General features: G+C 45.2%; 1 protein-coding gene across 6 annotated transcripts in view; it reads right to left on the bottom strand.

Moving 5' to 3' along the window:
• CRPPA (CDP-L-ribitol pyrophosphorylase A) overlaps nucleotides 1-21,989 on the bottom strand; it is a 366,238-nt gene that overhangs the window by 201,381 nt on the left and 142,868 nt on the right. The window lies entirely within an intron of this gene.

Below are 21,989 nucleotides of genomic sequence, written 5' to 3'. Positions count from 1 at the left end.
TGGAAAGGGATAATACCACACACCTAACAGTAAACGGGGGCACGGCCGGAGTGTGGAAGTAGCGTAGATGGTCCGGGTAACAACAATAGAAAGAGTACCGTACTTGCCAACTCCAGCGGTGGTAGGTAAAGTCCGTAAGCCAATGGTCGAGGAATGGAGAGAGCAGCGTAGTAGAGTGTCCGTAAGCCTGGGTCGTGGAGTGGAGAGAGCAGCGAAGTAGATTGTCCGTAAGCCGTGTCCAAGGGAAATAGAAGTCTGCAAGGTAAAGAGTCCAACGCCAAATCCAAGGGTACCAGAGAGCAGCATAAACAAAGTCTAAAGCCAAAGGTCAAATCCAGGGAGGTCAGCAGAATATCCAGGGACAGGAACAAGGACTGAAAGACAAGAGAGGCAAGGCAACAGCAGACAGAACCAAGGTACAGAAGCTATGCAGAGCAAGGAGGTAATGTTGAGGGGAGACTAAATAGGGGGTTGGGACCTATCAGAGGAAGGGGAGGAACGGAGGAGTGGTCGAGGAAAGAGCTGATAGGAGGGAAGTGTTTGGGAAGCTGGGGCCTATCGGAGCAAGGGGAGGAACGGAGGAGCGGCCCGAGGGAGGGCCTGATAGGGGAAAGGTGTCTGGGTAGCTGGGACCTGTCACAGCAAGGGGAGGAGCGGAGGAGCGGCCCGGGGAAGAGCCTGATGGGAGAGAAGGGCCTGGGGGGCGGACCTGACGGGGAAGAGGCAGGGAAGCACGTGGAGTGTGCGCCGCGTCATCGGGGGCGGAGTCAGGTGCCCAGCGCCAGTAAATGGCAGCCTGGGTCCGCTCGCGCCCGTAGGGGTGACACGCATGACCCGGAAGTGTGGGGGCAGCGGGAGAGGGAGCCGCAAGGAGCAAGGTACGCCGCCGGGGAGCCTGGGCGGCATGTAACAGAGGTAAGGAGGCGCTGGAAGCGGGAATCCTTACAAAGTCCCTGCAAGCTGCACTCATTACGTAGTATAATATAGTATACATAAAGTACCAGTATATTAACTAGTACCAATAATTTGAAGGTATATACACGAACCAAATGGGAAGGTCCCACACAACCTAAACTATGACACGGCAAATAAATTTATTGCACAATAAAATCTGACGAAATGCATAAAATAACAACTAAATAGAAAAAACTAAAATAGATCCCCTAGTGGGCGAGACGGAAAATGTATGGTGATTGTAGATGTTAGTATGAACCTATACTTATAGCCCCATAGAGATATATATGGGGTTAGGGTCCAAAATATATTAACACGGCTAATAGCCTCACCAGAACATCATGCAAAAGAACAGCATATATACAGATGGCAAACCCATACTGTTAAGGGTTAAGCATACCCAGAAAAGACATTCATATGTCACAATTATCAGATGGTAAGTATTCTTATAATGGTATGATTAGGGTACAGCAAATCAAGTGTACACCTGAGTCAATATATCCCCACTATTGTCACTCAACAGATGTACTGGGCAAAGGTAGCCTGCAACAAAGCAGGAAACATACGACCTGATTGTTATTATTGCTGCCAGGACAGCAGTGTAGTAGATGCCCAGTGTATGTAGCGTTCTTCCGTGTTCCTCAGTAATAGGAGCTGTATGCACGCTCCGTCTCGTCCCACGTGACCGTCAATGTGATGACGTCACTGTACCCCGACGATCGTTTCCCGCGTTCCACGCGCTTCTGTGTATATACCTTCAAATGATTGGTACTAGTTAATATACTGGTACTTTATGTATACTATATTATACTACGTAATGGGTGCAGCTTGCAGGGACTTTTAGTGACCCTCTTGGTCACTGTGTTGTGTTTTGTTTAGCAATTCTCCCTTTGCACCGTTCATATATTCTCTCGTTGTATGGTGAGCAAGGTGGTTCTGTGTGTTTTGCACACCTGGACTAAGAAGAAAAAAAACAGACAGAAGCACTTGCATATAAACACACAAAATGGTGTGCGAAGAATAATACTGCAAGTACACGCAGGGATGTAGCGGTAGCCATACACATATAGAGTGGAACACACATATATAGTACCAGAAGAATGAGTGAACATAGAGGTGCTTGAAAAAATTGTAGCGGGTTACTGACGGACATACACACTTTTGGTTGGTAGGTGGATTGAGGGAGCATACAGTATGCCTAAAACAAAAGGGAGAACCTCAGAGGTGCCAAAGGTATTGGATCAGAGGCAAGTGTGAGAAGAAGTGCCTACACATATACATATATACACACAATTCCAAAAAGTATTAGACACTTGCATTTAGGTAATAATAATAATAGTATGTTCTTGTATAGTGCTGCTATTTTTATGTAGTATATTCTGGAGGTCCTGCTTTGTGATCCCTGAATCCCCCTCTTCCATGCTATTCTCCCTTTCAGTGACAGCTCTCACCTCTGGCTCTATTCCTGTAATGTCTCTTTCTGCTGAGTTTCTCAGAGTTGCCCTTCTCTCTGAGGTGTCCCCCTCTGTCCCTGCAACTTGCCTCTCTGCTCTCTTGTCAGAGCTCGATGCCGCGCACTCCCGTGCGCTGACCTCGGCGCCGTTTTTGTTTTTCCTTTTTGCCTCTGCTGCCGCTTGCTGTCCGCGGCTGTATCGGGACAGATCTGGAGTCTCCGGCTTCAAGTCCCTCTTGGGGGGCATCCCCGCTAGCTCCCCCGGTCGTGGCTGTGGCCCTTGGGCCGAAAAAAAAAATGCTGATCAGGGGTTTCATTTATTTGGCGGCGGAGTGCACGTAGCTTCCCTAGCACGCGAGCATCCACGTCGACGTCACACACGCGCCCCCCAAGATTCTTTTTTTAAGGGTCTTATAGTCTTACATACAGTATATATTATAGGCCACATGAACAATGAATTAAATAGATCACAAACTGAGGGTTACAATTAAAAGATCCAATATCAAAAGTTTTTCTAGTTGTATAAGATTTAAAGGTTTTAGCAGGCACCATGTCTTACAGTTTTAACAGTTTGAACATTTTAGGTCTAGGAATGGAACCAAGTGGTGATTTAGTGGAGATATTTATTTAATCAACTGGATGCAAAAGTACTCTTGAGGTCTCTGGCCTTACTAAATACTACCTTGGGTTTCGTAGACAAGATGTAATTCAGTATAGGATCTAATTTAAGAATATTCCAATGTTTGGAAAGAACATTTTGTATACTGCGAAGTGCTCCATTGTAGTTAGTAATAAAAAGGGGTGTATAAAAAATTCTACTCAAAGTTGCAACTTTTTTCTCTTCAGTCAAGGAATGGATCATTAGAAATCAACTTTAAATCTTTCTTATCTTTATTAGTATTTTGGTCAGCAATATTTGTATATTGTAAGAGAGGAGATCTACATTTCTTACTTGCCTTAATTAAAGCACATGCAATGATAGCCTATCTGTAGGAATCTTTATTTCAGAGAATTGGCCAGTTCTAGGAAAAGGGCATCCTCTGAACAATTTCTCCTCAACCTGAGGAAAAGACTATAAGAAATATTATTAATCCATCTCTTATCATGGTTACTCATAGGTTCTAGATAAGAGTTAACACATACATCCTTTAAGAAAGTACAAGTATATATTTTCTATTTTTTATAGATATCGAGGTGTATACTTTCACTATCCTTTTCCCATGTGAATTGCACGTTATATTTATTCTCATTACATTTCATAACAAGGGACCGTATCGGAAATATCAGAAATATGCAAGTGTGCAGGTGTTTTCATATCTGATACCATAGGTGTGCCTTACGGATTGCCGTATATACAGTAGTAAGGCAGGCACTCCAGGACTGATGTAAAAATTACTGTTGGTTTATTGTGAAATTGACGTTTCGGATCACATTAGAACCTCCCTAGTCCTGGAGTGCCTGTCTTTTTCTCTTTGCATATTTAATTCTTCACAGATCGCATCCAGGCAGTTGTATGATCGCAAGGCCTTCAAAAGCTTTCCCGGGGCCCAGGACTAGAGTTTTCACCTCTTACAAACCTCTGCATTTTTATCCCCGTCTCCCTTCCCCATATCAAACTCCCCCCCTAGCCCCCCACCATGTATTTCTCTCCCACCTCTCACTCCCCCTCTCACTATCTCCTCCCCATCTCTTTCTCACTCTTCTTCCCTCCCTCTCCCGTCTCCATTCATGCCTATCTCTTACACCCCCTCCCTCTCACTCTCCCCATTCCTCCTTTCACTCTTCCCCCTCTCTCTCACCCTCCCTTACCCAATCCCCCCTTCTCTCACACAGTCCCCCTCTATCTTTTACTAACTCCTCCCCACCCTCTAAGAATTTTACCTTGGGGGGGGGGGCCAGAGGGGGAGGCCTACAGTCCCAAGTTGGAAAGGAGCTAGGGCCCAACGGGCAGATGTTGGCCCAACCACACTCAGAGCCCCCAGCAGCCGAACGCGTTAGTTGGGCTTGACCTCTGGCCGGGCCCAACTTCCAGTGCTGGCTGGGACCCCCGGAGCTGCTAGGCTCTGGATACTTGTCCCTGCTCTTCTCCCCCACGCCCTCCCTTCATTGTCCCTGTATGATTGTGTGGAGTGCTGCTTCTACAATGTATGTATTTAAAGACATATTGCATACTGTATATACATACAGCTACTAAAGATATTTATTGTACCATTTGGTGTGAATGCTTTTTTGACATTATATATATATATATATATATAGAGGGAGAGAGGGAGAACATGCTTCTACCATAATATGTGCAGGCCTTCGCAACAGCAACATTAACATGTATCATGAGGGCATCTGAAATAGGCATTGACAGGACTTCAAACGTGGCAATTTGCTGCAACGTTCTGATGTTTCTTGGAAGCTAAGCTGGCATAATATGGTTGTAAAAAAAGTATTATTATTTTTTTATATGGGATATGATATAAGGGAAACAGCAAATAAATATGGCCGAAAAACTATAGAAAATATAAAAAAGGGTTCAAAAGAAAACATGCCAAGTGTACAAAGCAATCTTACATAATTAAGGGTTAAATAAGAACCAAAAGGCACATACTTAAAAAATCTACCAATGTTTTAATCTGTTGACCAAATATGAGTAAAATAACTTTAAAACGAAAACATGATCTCTGCTGTAGGTAAAAATTAAACAGGCACATCATTCAAGCTCACAGCAACTCAAGTAGGCATGTGAGTGGCCTGATGAGTCATTGACAAATTAACTGTCATTTTCTTCAATACATTCATCTTGCTTTTCTCTGACATTTAGTTCCTCCCTTGCTTTTCTATGTCTTTCAGCTTCTTCCACTGTGTGCTCTGAAGGTCAGTGGAAGCTTACTCAAACGTCCTAAGCCCATAGTAATATGTTTCTCTCTATAATAACATGTGCTAACCTGTATTTCTTGATAAAAAGCTTTAACATCATTTTGATAAACAAACATTTAAAATGTTATTGGGGGGGGAAATAAGAAAATGAACTATTTTTGGCCTCAGACTTTCAGGGGGAAAAAAGGATGATGATTTTGACACTGAATATTTATTTTAAAAAAATATATCAAATTTCAGAAGCCTTTTGCTCTGGCACAAAGGGGGTTAAACCTTAAGCCTCCCTGCCGAACTGCATTTGATTATAGTTTTAGGCAGAAGCTATTTACAAACTGAAGACGTGGCGAGAGGCAGTTTAAAATATCACTAAACTGTGGATGTTGAATTACAGGATACATTTCTGGGGAGGTCTACAGTAGCTGTTTGTGATCCATTTCACCTCCCACACCTTGCCATATGTCAGTCTCACTTTCATCATCCTGTTTGCAATGGTCTTTCTAGTATGCTGGTGCATCCAGTTGGTTTTGTCCACCTTTGCATTTTTTTTCACTCCTTCCTGTGCTAGATTGTATTGTCTGCAAATCAGCCCTTCAATAGACAGTGAAGTGACCTCACCTTTACAGTAAAATTACTCTGATGATCTATATTACTGTATAATTCTAGAGAACACTCTGATTAAGCGATAGAAGGTGCAGAGTGCTCCAAGCGTGCTCTATGTCTCAACAGTTGAATGTATTAAAAAGTATAATTGTAACACACATGTTGTCTAGGTATTTATCGCAGTACTGTATCAGTGTCCGCATGTGAGTGACATGTTTGGCACATGTGTGTACCATCAGGGGAAACAGATTAATGTAAAAAATGCCTTTACATACTTCCTCAATCTATGTTACTATTTCATCTTCCTCACTTGTTCCCTTTTTCCTTCTCGAATTATGTCAACATTCCAGACAGGCTCGACTATTGGAACAAATCAAATCAGAAGATTGTTTAAATGGTTATATATGTAACCCTCCCTGCCCGGCTCCTAGGGAGTTCACATCAAATGTCTCTTAACTTGGGCTTTCTCAATGTTGATTACCTTGTCATGGTGCTGGATTTGTGCAGACTGAGCGCTGATAATGCAATGATGGGGACCAGGAAGTTACAAACAACATCTTTATTAATAACCATCGATAACGTCTCATGTACACGGTACACATCATTGTGTGTATAATATCACTATTCTCTGTATGTGCTGTTTGTATCCTCTTCCCTAGATCCCCCCTATCTCAGCCCGCTAGGAAGGTACTGAGGCTTTACTAACTCCTGTTATCGAAGGGATCCTTCTGCTAATGATAATGCTCCATCTGCTCTGGGCCCCTGTTAGGCCTTGTACTACTCTCTGTATGTGGTCAGTACCCCGGGCGTGGGCACTGAATGCCATCATGTCGCCTAGGTGAGAGTCAGCTATGAAATCTTCGATGGGGCTGGTCAAACTATGCCTCCGGGCTGCGGCCAATGGATTGCCCTCTGAGCACAGCCTGTCTCTCTGTGAACCTTTAGAGAAGTGTGAAGACATTACTGGGAATGCTATCTATCTAAACAGATTTGACGGTGGAGGGGTAACCAGGCTTTATAATAAAGGTTAAGACCACTTGGTTGCCCCTGAACTGTTTTTTGTGGGTCATAGAGTGTTAGCGCTTGGGTCCGTGTATTGTGCATGCATTACTGTGACTGTGTGCAAATTATGCAACAATAAAGATTTTTCTGTGTTTTGCCTTTCCTGGGGTGCTGGGACCAGGAGATTTCTAGGCTGTGAGTTTCATGGTAGGCGGAGAAACTTCTTTCAGATTATTGCGTCTATTTAGCGGGGTTTCAAAGTTACTGGAGACCCCAAAAATGTTCCCAAGATTCAGGTTAGATTCCCGGCTACATTGAGACGCAGTGCTCCGGTCAAACCCCTACCATGAAAAGCGTTCTTACAACTCACCACTAGGAGGTCCTGCTTTAGCACAGACCAGAAAAGGTAAAAGGAGGCACAGGGAGGAAAAGGGTAACAAACAGTCAAGAGGTCCCTAGTATAAGGAGGGGTACCCCAGATACATGCCCAAGTACCTGGACCTAGTGTAGGGGTTCAGGGGGAACTCCAGCTATGTTATAAAGCTGAGAGTGCTTTCTTGTGTGTAAAAGTTTTTAAAGTCAGTTCTAAAGTGTGCCAAGTATGAGGCTAGTGAGCAAAGTAAATATATACATTCACTCCTCCCTTGACACCAGAACAGGGACTTATATATATTGTATCACACAGAAGACAGGACACAGTATATTTTATTAAAGGGTGATATTTAACAGGTATATGTACTGATAACCTGTGAATGAACCGTGGGATTTCCAAGTAATGGATTCCAAGCAACCAGGTGGCTACCAAGCTTGGTGCCTATGGGTCTGTGCGGAGTCCTGACTTGAAAGACTCAGGGATGCCAAGGTGTTAGAATAGGAGGGGTACTGCAGTTCTGCTTGAGTACCCGCATCCTGGGCTAACACAGGGCTATCCAGCCACCATTTGCCAGAGCCCAGACTCAGTGGAACCTGGACAGCGGGTGGGCTCAGTATGCAAAGAGGCAGAGGGGCCAGGTTTGCCCATGCTCCTTGCAAAATGAAAAAAGGTGCCCACCCGGCTTTAAAATACCAGCAAATCAGGGATTGGCTGGCAGGAGAATGTGTAAGTACCTGGTCTCACGTGACAACAAAGCGCTGTCCCTAACTCGAAAACAATAAAGTGAATCCTTGCCCTATCCTTGACATATTTACAGTATAAACCTATATAGACTACACACAGTGAGATCCCGCCTCTTCAACACCTCCAGGGACCTGCCATTCTAGAACCCTCTCCCTCCTATATACAGTGGCAAGAAAAAGTTTGGGAACCACTTAGGATTGTCACATATTTCAAACCTAAAATGTTATTAGATCTTAATCTAAGTTCTAATAATGATAATGATAACCTGATCAAACAAATGACACACAAACATGATACTTTTTAACATTATTTCTCCACAAATGATTCAATATTCAAAATCCATGTGTGAAAAAGTATGTCAACATTTAGATTCAGTACCTGGTGGCACCCCGTTGAGCAACAATTACTTCCACTAAGCGTTTCCTGTAACTTCTGGTTTCCTTGAGGAATTTTGGCGCAATGCTCCATACAGAAATGCTTCACTTCAGTGATATTTTGGGCTTCTTTCCATGGGCAGCTTGCTTCAGGTCCTGCCACAGCATTTCGATGGTTGTATGTTTAGGATCATTATCTTGTTGCATGACCCACTTTTGGTTAAACCAGGGGTGTGCAGTGGTTACATAGGCCCTGCGCTCTTCCCCAAAGCATTAAAATGAAATGACGGGCGACAGCACATGTCTCTGTAACTCACTTACCTTGACTTAGACGGCATTGGGAGATGGCATCAAATGATGCCGCGGGGTCACGTGACGTGACATGACCCTGCGGCGTCATTTGACGCTTGATACAAGGTAAGGGGGGGAACGAGCAATGGAGAAAGCAGACAGGGGGGAGCAGGGCAAAATGTTTGTGCACCCCTGGGTTAAGCATCAGCTCACAGACATTCTCTTCTAGAATTTTCTGATACAATGCAGAATTAATGGCTGGGTCACTGATGGCAAACCGTCCAGGTCCTAAGGCAGCAAAGCAACCCCAAACCATCACTCTTGCACCACCAAGCTTGACGGTTGGGGTGAGGTTCTTCTGTTCGAACGCAGTGTTTGGTTCTTGCCACACAACACAACGTTTCTCATTGAGGCCAAAAAGTTCAACCTATGACTCATCTGTCCAGAGAACATTGTTCCAGATGTCTTGTGGATCATCTATGCGCTCTTTGATGAACTTCAGACAGGCAGCAATGTTCGTTTTAGAGAGCAGTGGTTCCCTCTTGCCTATCCTTCCATGAATACCATTCTTGTTTAGTCTTTTTCTTATAGTTGAGTCATGAACACTCACATTAGCCAAGGCCAGCGGGGCTTGCAGATCCTTCGATGTTACACTGCTGTTCTTTGTGACTTCCTGGATGATTTTCCATTTTTTTCTTGGAGAGATTTTGGTAGGACGACCACTCTTGGGTAGAGCGACTGTGGTCTTGAACTTTCTCAATTTATAGACTGTCTGCCAGTGGATTGGTGGAGTCCCAAATCCTTAGAAATGGTTTTGTAACCCAATCTAGACTGACGAGAATCAATAACTGCTTTCTGAGGTCCTCAGAGATTTATTTTGATCTTGGCATAACATGTTTCCATACACCTGTATGGTGAAGAATAAACACACAACGTTTCTGATCTTTATATAGGATGTGGCCTCCCAAACTCACCCTGAAGATCTACCTAATTATATAAACACCCGATTCTAATTATCCCCATTAATTTAGCGGATAAAATCAGGGTTTCACTAACTTTTGCACATACCCCGGCTCTTAATTACTCATTGTTTGTCTAATTCAGACATCATTTTGTTTCAAAAGACATGGAATTGGTTTATAATTTAAGAAAAGATAGGTTTTGATTCAAGAAGGATATCATGGAAAAACTATGGAATTTCCATAATTATCATTGGGGTTCACAAACCTTTTCTCGCCACTTTATATCCTGCCATGACATCACTATCACTAGTCAGAAGTAGCCTGGGCTATCATTCTGCCTAGTCATCCAGCACCATGTGATGCGAAAGTGGCGTTACTCTGGGTGGGCCTACACAGTTAACCCATTAAATCCCAAAGGGGGGTTACATACAGTACTCTTATTTCCCTAATTTTGACATTTCATACAGTTTTAAAGCATAGGCACTTCTTTATCCTTCTAGTGTTACCAACTCCTCATGCATGCTGAAGGGCTGTTCTATAGAGTGTGCGGCCGTGCGCGTTCCTGTGTGAACGAGTGTGCACGTGCCGTGCGCTTTTTGTGTCTATACGGTGAGCGACAGGCAAGTGGTCTGTGTGTGTGTGTATGTGTGTGTGTATGAGTTAATAATGTATTACATAATATTTTTCAAATAAAAAAAAAAGTTGCACAATAAAAACAATTTTTATTTATTCAACTTGACACATACACATACACATTTCAGCGGCGGTAGCAGCGCAAATTCTTTATTTGCTCATCTTCCCCCCTGTCGGCCGGTTCCACGCTCCCTGCCATGCGCGCGGCACTATTATAGAATGGCTGACTAACCTCAAAAAACTAAAACTGCTGCGCACGCACGGTGTAGCGTGCGCACGCAGTATAGAACAGCCCTAAGCCTTTGATGCTTTCTAGTCTTCCTTCCAAATCAACATCTTCTTATGTTACATCAAGGGGCAACATAGTGGTCGATGATCTCAACTGATAATGCTAGAGAACACTAGATCCAATCTGGATCAGACACTTGAAATTCTAAATTGTCTGTGTACCCAGGCAAAAAATAAAAAAACAATAGCCCAAGGAAATGTAGATTTCCTTCAACTGCAAACACCCTGTGCAAGTGCTGCGACACGTCTTCAACAGAAATGCAATTCTTAGAGAATGGATCATGTGGCCCATCTTAACTTAATCAACCTATTTTTCTTACTGTATGTGCAATAATAGTAACGTACGGCACACCTGTGAGCACGTGCTCTGCATACAGGATAAGGGTTAATACACAGCTCTCTAGCTGGCCCACTTTTCACCTTTCTCCTGCACAAGGTACTTTCAATGAGTTAATATTAACAGCTTACTTGTCAGCAATCATGTTTATTTGCTCCCACCACCCACCTACAGCACCGACAAAGTTTATTGCAGCAAAAACCGCCCGGCAGGATGCGTGGCGGCAGCGTGGAGTAGCGTTGACAAGCGGCTCGTTCGCGTGACGTCGGTGACGTCACAGTCACGTGAGCGCCCGGCTTCCCCGGCTTCCCCGGCTTCCCCGGCTTCCCCGACTCCCCTGAAGGTTTGAAGTGAGGTAAGCGGGGGAGCGGGGAAGCAGAGGGGCACAGCAGGCACAGCTAGGGGGTCGGGAAGGTATGTAAATTGCGCGCGGATTGGAGGGGGGGGGGAACGGAGGGGACGCGGTTGGATGCGGCTGATGTGCTGACTTTCCTCAGCACCAGCCGGAGTAAATCCCGGTGAACCGGCGGCATTTGCTGCAATAAACTTTGTCGGTGCTGTAAATATGCAAAAATATAATAACATATATCTGCCAAGGTCTCAGGTCCCTGTATATTATAGAAAAAACTACACTTAACACATCTGTTGTAGCAAAATGTGTCCAAAAATGTAAACACTCTCTAAAAAGCGTAGAAACAATGTTTTAATATATAAAAATATAATGATTTAGATCAGGGGTGTGCAAACTGGGGGGCGCATGATTTTTCTGGGGGGGGGCACGGTGGTTGCAGAGGCCCTCGCTCTTCCCTAAGGCATTTAAGTTAAATACTGGGGCATCACATGAGACCCCTGCAACTTCACTTACCGGGATTCAGAAGCTCGGTGACGTGTCGCCATGGCAACGCGGTGTCAAATGACACAGCGGGGTCTTGTGACATGATGTCACATGACCCCCCGGCGTCATCTGATGTCGTTTGACATGTCCCCGCGGCAACGTGCCATCACAAGACCCCGGCAAAAGAGGCAAGGGGGGGTGCGAGCAGGCAAAGGGAGCGCAGCTCAAATCGTTTGTGCACCCCTGCTTTAGATTACAGAAAAAGAGTATTACAATTACAATAAATGCAGAACCGTGTCTTAAAATAAAATGATAAAAACAGAAATCCCTATACAGTACTTTACTATATGCATAGTTTTTTCACCAGTGAGGTCATTGGCGTAGAAACATGATAATGTACATGTCTGATCCCAGACCCACCTCTGTTGAATTCCAATTTCTACTCTAAACATGTATGTATGTCTTTATTTATATAGTGTTATAAATGTACATAGCGCTTCACAGTAGTAATACACACGACAATCATATAAATAACATACTATAAATAACACATAATGGGAAGAAGTGCTTCAGACATAAAAGTAACATTTAAGAAAAGAAGTCCCTGCTCCGAAGAGGTTACAATCTAACTGGAAGGTAGGAAGAACATACATAGACAGTAGGAGGGCATTCTGGTAAGTGCGTCTGCAAAGGGCCAAACTTTATGTATCAGGTGAATATTATTAGCCACGGAGCTACTCATATGCTTCGTTAAGCAGGTGTTTTTTAAGGTGGAACTTAAAGGTGGCAAGAGAGGGTGCTAGTCGGGTATTGAGGGAAATGGCATTCCAGAGGTGTGGGGCAGTCAGTGAGAAAGGTTTAACGCGGGAGAGGGCTTTAGATACAAAGGTGGTAGAGAAAAAACATCCTTGAGCGGAATGCAAGAGTCGGGATGGTGCATAGCGAGAAATTAGGGCTGTGATGTAAGGAGGGGCAGAAGAGTGTAAAGCTTTAAAAGTGAGGAGGAGGTGCGGGATTTCCCAGGAAGCCAGGAGAGTGACTTCAGCAGGGGAGACGCTGAGACAGATTTAGGAAAGAGTAGAGCAATTCTAGCAGCAGCGTTTAGGATTGATTGTAGGGGAGACAGGTGAGAGGCAGGAAGGCCGGACAGCAGGAGGTTACAGTAATCGAGACGGGAGAGAATGAGGGCCTGTGTATGAATTTTAGCAGTCGAGCAACAGAGGAAAGGGCGTATCTTTGAAATATTGCGGAGGAAAAAGTGACAGGTTTTAGATACATTTTGAATGTGAGAGAAGAGTCGAGTGTGACCCCTAGGCAGCATGCTTGTGCTACTTGGTTTATGACAGAACTTGTGGAACAGTAATGTGGAATGACGCAGTGGGGCCAGGTTTGGGATGAAATATGAGGAGCTCTGTTTTGACATGTGGAGTTTAAGTCGGCAGAGGGCCATCCAGGATGATATCGCAGAGAGACATTCAGAAACTTTGGTCTGTACAGCAGGTGTAAGCTCAAGGTTTGAAAAGTAAACTTGTGTGTCATCAGCATAGAGGTGATATTTGAACCCAAGAGATGTGATTAGGTCACCTAGAGAGAGTGTGTACAGAGAAAAGAGGAGAGGTCCCAGGACAGAGCCCTGGGGTAACCACACAGAGATATCGATAGAGGAGGAGGAGGTGTTAGCAGAATAGACACTGAAAGTATGATGGAAGAGGTAAGAGGAGATCCAGAATAGAGCTGTAGAGAGGTCAAGTAATATGAGCAGAGTGTAATGACCTCTGTCTTTGGCAACATGAAGGTCATTAGTTATTTCAGAGAGGGCTGTTTCAGTGGAGTGAGCTGTGCGAAAGCCAGATTGTAGAGGGTCTAGGAGAGAATAGGTGTTGAGAAAATGGAGCAAGTGAGAGAATACAAGACGTTCAAAGAGTTTAGAGGCAAAAGGCAGGGGGGAGACAGGCCGATAGTTAGAAAGCCAGGTAGGGTCAAGCTTACTGTTTTTTAGTAATGGTATCACTGTTGCATGTTTGAAGGATGAGGGAAATGTACCAGAGTAGAGGCAGGACCAGAGTAGAGGGAGGAGTTAAAAATGTGTGTGAGCATAGGGATTATAGTAGGAGCAAGAGGTTTTAAGAGATGAGAGGGAATGGGGTCATGAGGGCAAATGGTAGAGGGAGAAGAGGAGATCAGCAGTGACACATCCTCCTCTGTGACAGCGAAAAAAGAGTCAAGGAAGGCAAGAGGAGAGTTAGGAAGAGGTGTAGGATGGAAGGAAGAAACAGCGGGGATGTCCTGACATATGGATTCCACCTTTTCCTTGAAAAAATCCTGGGGTGAGATGGAGGAGGAAGAAGAGGCAGCCGAGAGTGGTCTGAGTAGTGAGTCAAGACAGGGAAGAGTCGGCGTAGACTTGTGTGTGCTGATTAGTAAAGAAAAGTATGTATGTTTAGCTTGCGAGAGGGCAGAGTTGAAACAGGATAGCATAAATTTGTAATGAAAGAAGTCTGTGAGAGTGTGAGATTTCCTCCAAAGGCATTCAGAGGAATGAGTGCAGGAACGCAGCATGTGTGTGTGCAAATTTAGCCAGGGTCTGGGATTAGAAGGGCGAGAATGGCAGAGAGAGAAAGTGGGGCATGTAGATCAAGAGAGGAGGATAGGGCAAAGTTGTAGTTCCTGAGCAGGTTGTCCGGGTCTGGAGCAGTGCTGAGAGAGGAAAGGGAGGAGCGTAAAGTGGAATCAAAAGCTGGTAGGTTAATAGAGCACAGGTCTCTGCAGAAACGAGGGGTAGATGGAGGTGGAGAAGAGGAGAAGCGAGAGAAAGAAAATTAGATGAGATGATGGTCAGAGAAAGGAAGGGGGAAATGGAGAAATCAGAGAGAGAAATGTTTTTTTTTTTTTTTCAACACAGGTTTTTATTAAGCACTTGATACATGCATACAATAATCTTTCAACCCATTGTCGGTGAAATCAGTATCCACAGCACTTGATTTTTGGTAATATCACTAAGAACTGTACAAACTGGGGAGACGTACAGACATACCGACTTACAACACGAGAGGGGGGGGGGAAGAGGGGGGTTGCAGTCTGGAGAATCGCTTTCGAGGAGTCGATATCACTGGTCCTACTTATGGGGAATCTGCGCGGGTGTGTATTTGCTTCCTTAGCCCATGCTGTGGCCCATTTGTAGTCGGCCCTACCGATCTTGTGCTACTTATTGTCAGTTCTGATCCATCCAAGGAGAATGCATTTCTCATTATCAAAGCAGTATAGTAGTGGCATCTATCCCTGGGATATCTGTTTGGGCAAGCCAGGGCGCCCACACTTTGAGGAAGTTTGTGCCGGTGTCATTTACCATGCTCGTCAGCTGTTCCATCCGGCCAACGTACCAGATTCGGTTCCGAATTTTTGGGATGTTGGGTACTTCTGGTTGCTTCCATAGTGCTGTGATCTCACACCTCAGGGCCATGGCAAAATGTGCAATCAATTTATGGTCAGATCTGTTTAGGCCCCTGGTGCGCCGTCCCAACAGGAGCAGCCAGGGGTCCAAAGGGACCTCGCGGCCAATCAAAGTCTGCAGCCAGCTTCTGATGTCATCCCAGATCGGGGCCACCTTGGTGCAACCCCACAGCATAAGTAGCAAGTCTGCCTGTTCCCCACATTGTTTTTGGCACAATGGGGGGTAGTCCTTGACAAACTTAGCCAATCTTTTCGGGGTAAGATACCACCTCATGAGGACCTTATATGCATTCTCCTTCAATGTGGTGCAGATAGAGCTCTTTGCCGCTGCCAGAACTATAGTGTCCCAGTCCTCGTCCTCTAACGTCTCCCCTAAGTCTTCCTCCCATCTAGTCCTGTAATTCAATTTGATGTCACTGTCTTTAGCAGGACATACCACCTCTCCGTAAATTCCAGATATAAGTCCCTTTGTACCTGTCCCTCTGGTACATAGCTGCTCAAAATTAGTACGCCTGGGGCGTTTTGGGATTTTATTGTAAAATGCTCGGACCTGGAGGTATCTAAATAATTCGGAGTTTGATATACCTTTTTCGGATTTGAGTTGGTCAAAAGATTTGATTGATATACTACCCTCCAGATGTAAGAGCCTCGTGAGGCCCTTCTGTTTCCAGATTGTGAAGTCCTTACTCAACAGACCAGGAGCGAAATCAGGGTTCCCCAAAAACGGGGTCAACAAGGAGTGCTGCCCTGTAAGAGCATATTTATATCTGCTGCTCTCCCACACCGCCAACGAGCTACCCAGCGCGGAAAGCGGTTCGCTTATGTTCTTGAACACTTTTTACGGGAGCCGAATTATGTCCTGCAGCTCTACTGGAGCGCAGCAGGCCTTTTCCAGTTCTACCCATCGCCTTAGGCTAGGATGGGTATGCCAAAGGGTAATTTGGGACAATTGGGCCGCTCTGAAGTATGAGAACAAGCAGGGTACCCCCAGCCCCCCTCTAGTCGTGGGTCGGACTAACGTACTTAATTTTATACGTGCAGTTTTATTACCCCAGATGAATTTCATCATAGAGGACTGCAGATGGAGGATGTCGTTTCTTACCAACTGTACGGGTAAAGATTGAAATAAGTACAAAATTCTAGGGAGAAAATTCATTTTGACACTCTGGATTCTACCTATCCAGGATATGCCACTCCCTGACCACCTTTTGAGATCCTCCTTCAGGGTCCTGATTAATCTGGGGTAATTTGCCGTGTACAAGTCTCTATAATTCCTTGTGAGATTGACCCCTAGGTATTTAATCTGGGAGGTTTGCCATTTGAAGTTGAAATGTATCTCTAGTAGTTTTGCTGTGGGCTTAGGCAAATTTAGATTTAGGGCTTCAGATTTTGTTTGGTTAATTTTGAACCCGGATAATTTATTGAATACACCTAGCAGGCTGAAGACATTTGGCAGAGAGGTAAGGGGCCGAGACAGTGTTAAAATAACATCGTCTGCATACAGGGCCACTTTATGTGACTGTTATCTTATCTGGATTCCTGCTATGTTGGGACTAAGTCGGATATGCGCAGCTAAGGGATCGATGCAAAGTGCAAAGAGGAGCGGGGACAGTGGGCACCCCTGCCTGGTGCCACTCTTTATCGGGAATTCCTCTGACGGGAAGCCCTGATGCTTGACTCTCGCCGTCGGACCCCGATACAGAGCCATAACGGCGCCCATCATTCTCTCTCCAAAGCCCATCTGCTCAAGCGTCGCTTTCATGTAGGGCCAATCTACTCTATCAAAAGCTTTTTCGGCGTCTAGACTCAATACCAGAGACGGGATATTTTTCCTCTGTGCCAAATCAATTAGATCTATGATCCGTCTGGTATTGTCTGACGCCTGTCTACCACATATGAACCCTACTTGATCAGGGTGGACCAGCCTCGGCATAACCCGATTAAGACGGTTAGCCAGTAATTTAGAAAATATCTTAGTGTCCGAATTAATGAGGGAAATGGGTCTGTAGCTTTTACAATCCGCTGGGTCCTTCCCTTGTTTGTGGATAACTGATATGGACGCTTGTAGCATTGAGCCCGGGATAGGGGCACCCTCTAGAAATGCATTATATAGTTTTAGTAGTTGGGGGGCCAGAATTTTCCTAAATTTTTTATAATAGAGGTTGGAGAAGCCATCTGGGCCAGGGGCTTTGGATGCCTTTAGTGACTTTAATACCTCCGTCAGCTCCTCCATTGAGAAGTCTTCCTGTAGCGCCTCCCCTTCTTCTCTGCTTAGGCTAGGTAGTTTAGCCTCTTCCAGAAATGTCTTTAGGTGTTTGCTAGTGTTTGGGCCCTGAGTGACTTTCGCCCCATCGTATAGTTTTTCATAATACTTTTTGAATTCAGCTACTATGAGTTTGGGGTCTGATGTAAGATCGCCCCTTTCGTTTCTAATCGCCTGAATGTGAAAATTTTGGGCTCTAGGATTGAGTTTTCTGGCAAGGGGGGTATCCGGCTTATTCGCCTTCTCATAAAATTTCCGCTTAGTCCAAGATAGCTCCCTCTCAGCCCGGGAGGCCAGCAGCAAATTTAGCTTGGTTTTAGTATCTAGCAGTGTCTTTAACGATGCCGCTTGTTTCTTATCTTTATGTAAGGAGGACAGGACGGATAATTCAGTTTGTAATTGCTCAATTTTCTGTTCCTTCACCCTTTTGCGCCTGCTTGCTAGCCCAATGAGTACTCCTCTCAGAGTTGCCTTATGGGCCTCCCAAAGGGTAGATTGTGAAGTGACACTGCCGGCGTTCTCCTTGCTCTGTTCAATCTCAGGGATTTTAAGCAAGAGTTCGTTAAGTTTCCAGTTCGCTCGTGGTCTGTCCAGTCTATAGTCAAAGTACTGCAGCTCAATAGGTGCATGATCTGACCATGAAATATCATGGATACCCGTATGGGCGATCTGAGAAACCATTCTGTTAGACACAAAGAGGTAGTCTATCCTGCTGTACCTGTCATGTGGGTGGGAGTAAAAAGTGAACCCCCTTTCACCCTGATGCTGTTCTCGCCAGATATCTGAGAGGCTATTCACCCGTAGCCCCTGGAGCCACGCGGAGCGTGCCCTCGGTCTCTTATGCCCTCCTGGCGTACATCTATCTAGGGTCGGGTTCAAAATTTGGTTGAAGTCCCCGCCCACTACCACCCCTCCCCGTGACAGGCTTTTAAGAATACCGAAAATTTTTGTCATGAAGGCCTCTTCTTGTTCGCTTGGCGCGTACACCGTCGCCAGGGTAATAGCCTGCCCCTGTATGTCCCCCACCACAATCAGGAATCTGCCATTCTTATCTCTCCGAGTGTGGGTGACAGTCAGGGGCAGGCGATTGTGAACGAGGATCGCCACCCCTCTTCGCTTCTTATTAGCCGAGGCCGCGTACCACTGTCTACAGTATATCGGCCGTCAATGTATTTTGGCGAGCTATTCTTTGAGAAGTGTGTCTCCTGGAGCATGAGGATGTCAGGGTCCGATCTACGATAGTCCGTCATGGCTAGTTTTCTTTTTTGCGGGCTGTTAAACCCCTTAACATTGTGGGAAATGATTATTATGTTCCTACCCATTTGTCACACCTGCGGACGCCTCTGAATAGTGGACCCTTCGGCTTCGTGTGTCTAGCAGAAACTTTGGCAAAAAAGAAAACCTCGGGAACATTGAGGGACTGGAAATTCTCCAATACTGGGGTCCGGCGCTTCATTCTTTGTCTGCGTCTGCCGTGACCCGGTTATCTTTGCGGCCCCGCGCCGTTTGCCAGTCCTCTTCTGGGGCTGGATCTCTTCGGGGACTTGTGGAGGGGCCCTCCCTGATCCCTAGCCTTTGGAGGAAGGTCTCACTCTCCTCAATGTCACGGATGGAGGTGGCTCTCCCGTTCTTAATGACTGTCAGGCCGAACGGGAAGGTCCACCTGTACCTGATCGCCCTCTCTCTCAGTATCCGCGTTACTGGCTGTAACTTGCGTCTTCTGGCGAGGGTGACCGGGGACAGATCTTGAAAGATTTGCAGGGCAACATTTTCAAATTTACAGGAGGTCTCTGAGCGCGTTTTTTGAAACACCGCTTTCCTGGCCTTAAAATAGTGCATGCGGGCTATAACATCTCTGGGTGATTCCGACGCCGCCGGTCTGCTCCGTAGCGCCCGGTGGCACCGATCCATCATCAACTCTGATTCTGGCCTCTCAGGGAACAGGGTCGTGAGCCATCTAGTGACAAAGCCCTCCACATCCTCTACCTCCTCCGGATCCGAATGTTATTTTCGGCGATCCCGGTTTTCTGCGTCCTCTTGGCGATCTGCCAGTTCATTGATTTGGGACTGGAGGTATGTTGATCTCTTATCATTTTTTTTTGTTTTTCGTCGCTGCCCCCATTTTTTCCTCAAGAGCCCCAGTACGCTCCCCTGTCCCCTGCACCTCTCTGCGGAGTTCCTGTATCTCTTTATGAAACATGGACTTCATGTCATTATAGAGGCGGTCAAAGTCACATCGCCTAACCGGCAATTGTTCTGGCACTTCGGCCGGGTCCCCCTCCCTGTCGGAGTCCGACCCTGCGGCCGAGCTAGCTGCTGTATCTGCCTCCGCTCCCTTTGCTGCTGCCCGGTTCAAATATTTCCTCATGTCGGTGTTTGTTTTCTTTTTGGTCGATGGTGGGGCCATCCTGAAGTATTTATACACCGTGCTAGGGTGTTGTGAAGGCGAAGGTTGTACTTTTTTCTCACTGTTTTGCTGCTTTTAAAGTGAAGGAGGATGGAGCTCACAGACTATGCAGCCATCCACCTCACCATCCAAAATGGCCTCCGAGAGAAATGTTTTTAGTGAAAACCAGGTCTAGGTAGTGGCCATCCTTGTGGGTGCTGGCTGCATGCCACTGTTGAAGGCCAGAAGAAGAGGTTAGAGAAAGCGGAAGTCCCAAGGGAGAGAGGGGTCATCAATATGGCATTTGAAAAAAAAAAAAAAACAGGGGAGTCTGAGGAGAGAAAGAAAGAGAGCCAGGATTCAAAGTGAGAGAGAAAGACAGAAGGGGGATGAGTAGAGGTAGGTGGGCAATAGATGACCGCCACATGGACAGAGAAAGGAGAGAAAATCTGGACAGTGTGAGCCTCAAATCAGGGAAAGCACGAGAGGGAGGAATAGGAAGGGTTCGGTAGTGGCAGAGAGAGGAGAGCAAGAGCCCAACGACTCCACCCCTGCCATCGGGGTGTGGAGTGTGTGAGAAAGAAAGGCCACCATAAGAGAAGGCAGCTTCCAGAGCAGAGACAGACTGATTGAGCCAAGTCTCAGTTATAGCAAAGAGGGGCAGAGAGTGAGAGAAAAATAAATCATGCACAGAGAGGAACTTGTTAGAAAGGGAGCGTGCATTCCAAAGGGCACAGGAGAAAGGGAGAGAGGAGGGAGGGTAGCAGGGGATCGGTATGAGGTTAGATGGATTGGCACCAGAGGGACTGGAAATTGCATGTGGGAGGTAAGGACAAGAGTATGTAGAAATAAGGCAGGGACCAGGATTGGGAGAGATCCCCAGAAGCAACGAGGAGAAGCATGGAAAGAAAGAGAATGTGTAAGGATGATTTGTAGGGGTGTGTTTTGGTGCAGGGGGTATAGCTGTGTAGTGACAGAGGGTGCAGGTAAAGAAAGGAGTTCATGTGAACTGAGAAGTGGTGAAGGAACATTCATGCCAACATTTATGCCCAGACCTTCTGCATTGAAAAACACATAAGGCCCACCCCTGTTCGTTAATCAGCTATTTGGCTGACATTTGTATGACTTGGAAATAAACCTCCTCTAAAAAGACGTTTAAAATGTGCCTAAATATCTGAAAGACCTCATATCTTAATTTGTCTAATACTTAAACAAACATGACTCATATGAATAGATTCAGGTGAGTTTGACATATGTAACGAGACTAATTTTGACACACATGCCCATAAGTTTGAACGACAAATAGATATCTGTCCTTGATCACCTCCTACAAACGAAGGATTTAGCCTCATTTGATTTTTTAATTGCAACATTTACAAATATTTATCTGGTATACTTCAGAATAGATGACGTCACATGATATCCTCTTTTTAATAAAGTCCTCCAACTAAGCGGTGACCTGTTTGTCACGTATCTCTGGGATGCACAAGAGTTAATTCAAGAGTGTCACTGTTTCCTTTGAGGCTGACAGCCTTAGATCTGGTGATCGTCCACAGCCTTCAAACCTACATATATTTCATTTTTAGTGTGCCATCAGTGATACCCCACCAATTAAGCCTTCTTTGTAGATCAGCACAGACACAGGAAGAGTATTGATCTGTCATAAACCAAATATATTGTATTTTTAAGACAAACAATAACCACATTAACCCCAAATTGATTAAAAACCTTAATATATCATGATATTACCATTAGAAATACCATACACCCTCTATCTTACTAACCCCTTTGTTGCAATGTTTTCCTATAAGGTAACAAAGAACCAATAAGTAGTTATGTTACAAGCTTTCGAACCTCTCTGAACTTTCATTGGGGAACCTAATGAAGGACCCAGAGAGGCTCGAAAACTTGTAACACATCAACTACTTGCTGGTCTAATAAAAGGTACCACCTACTCCATCTACCTCCTTTGTTACTACATGGAAGACAGGACCAACACGACTACCCACCTTTCTTTGCCTTTGTTTTCCTATAAGAAATTCAATATTACCATTAATAGTTATACTGTATAATGAATAGTTAGGTATTACCATTACCTTGATACCATTAATGCTTCGGTATTTAAGCAGCTTTGTGATGTGCTTATGGCAACAAAGGTTACTGCCGAGCTATCTTT

Source organism: Ascaphus truei, chromosome 2 (assembly GCF_040206685.1).
Source record: "Ascaphus truei isolate aAscTru1 chromosome 2, aAscTru1.hap1, whole genome shotgun sequence".
NCBI classification, from domain to species: Eukaryota; Metazoa; Chordata; class Amphibia; order Anura; family Ascaphidae; genus Ascaphus; species Ascaphus truei.
This window is presented reverse-complemented; position numbering and strand designations above follow the sequence as displayed.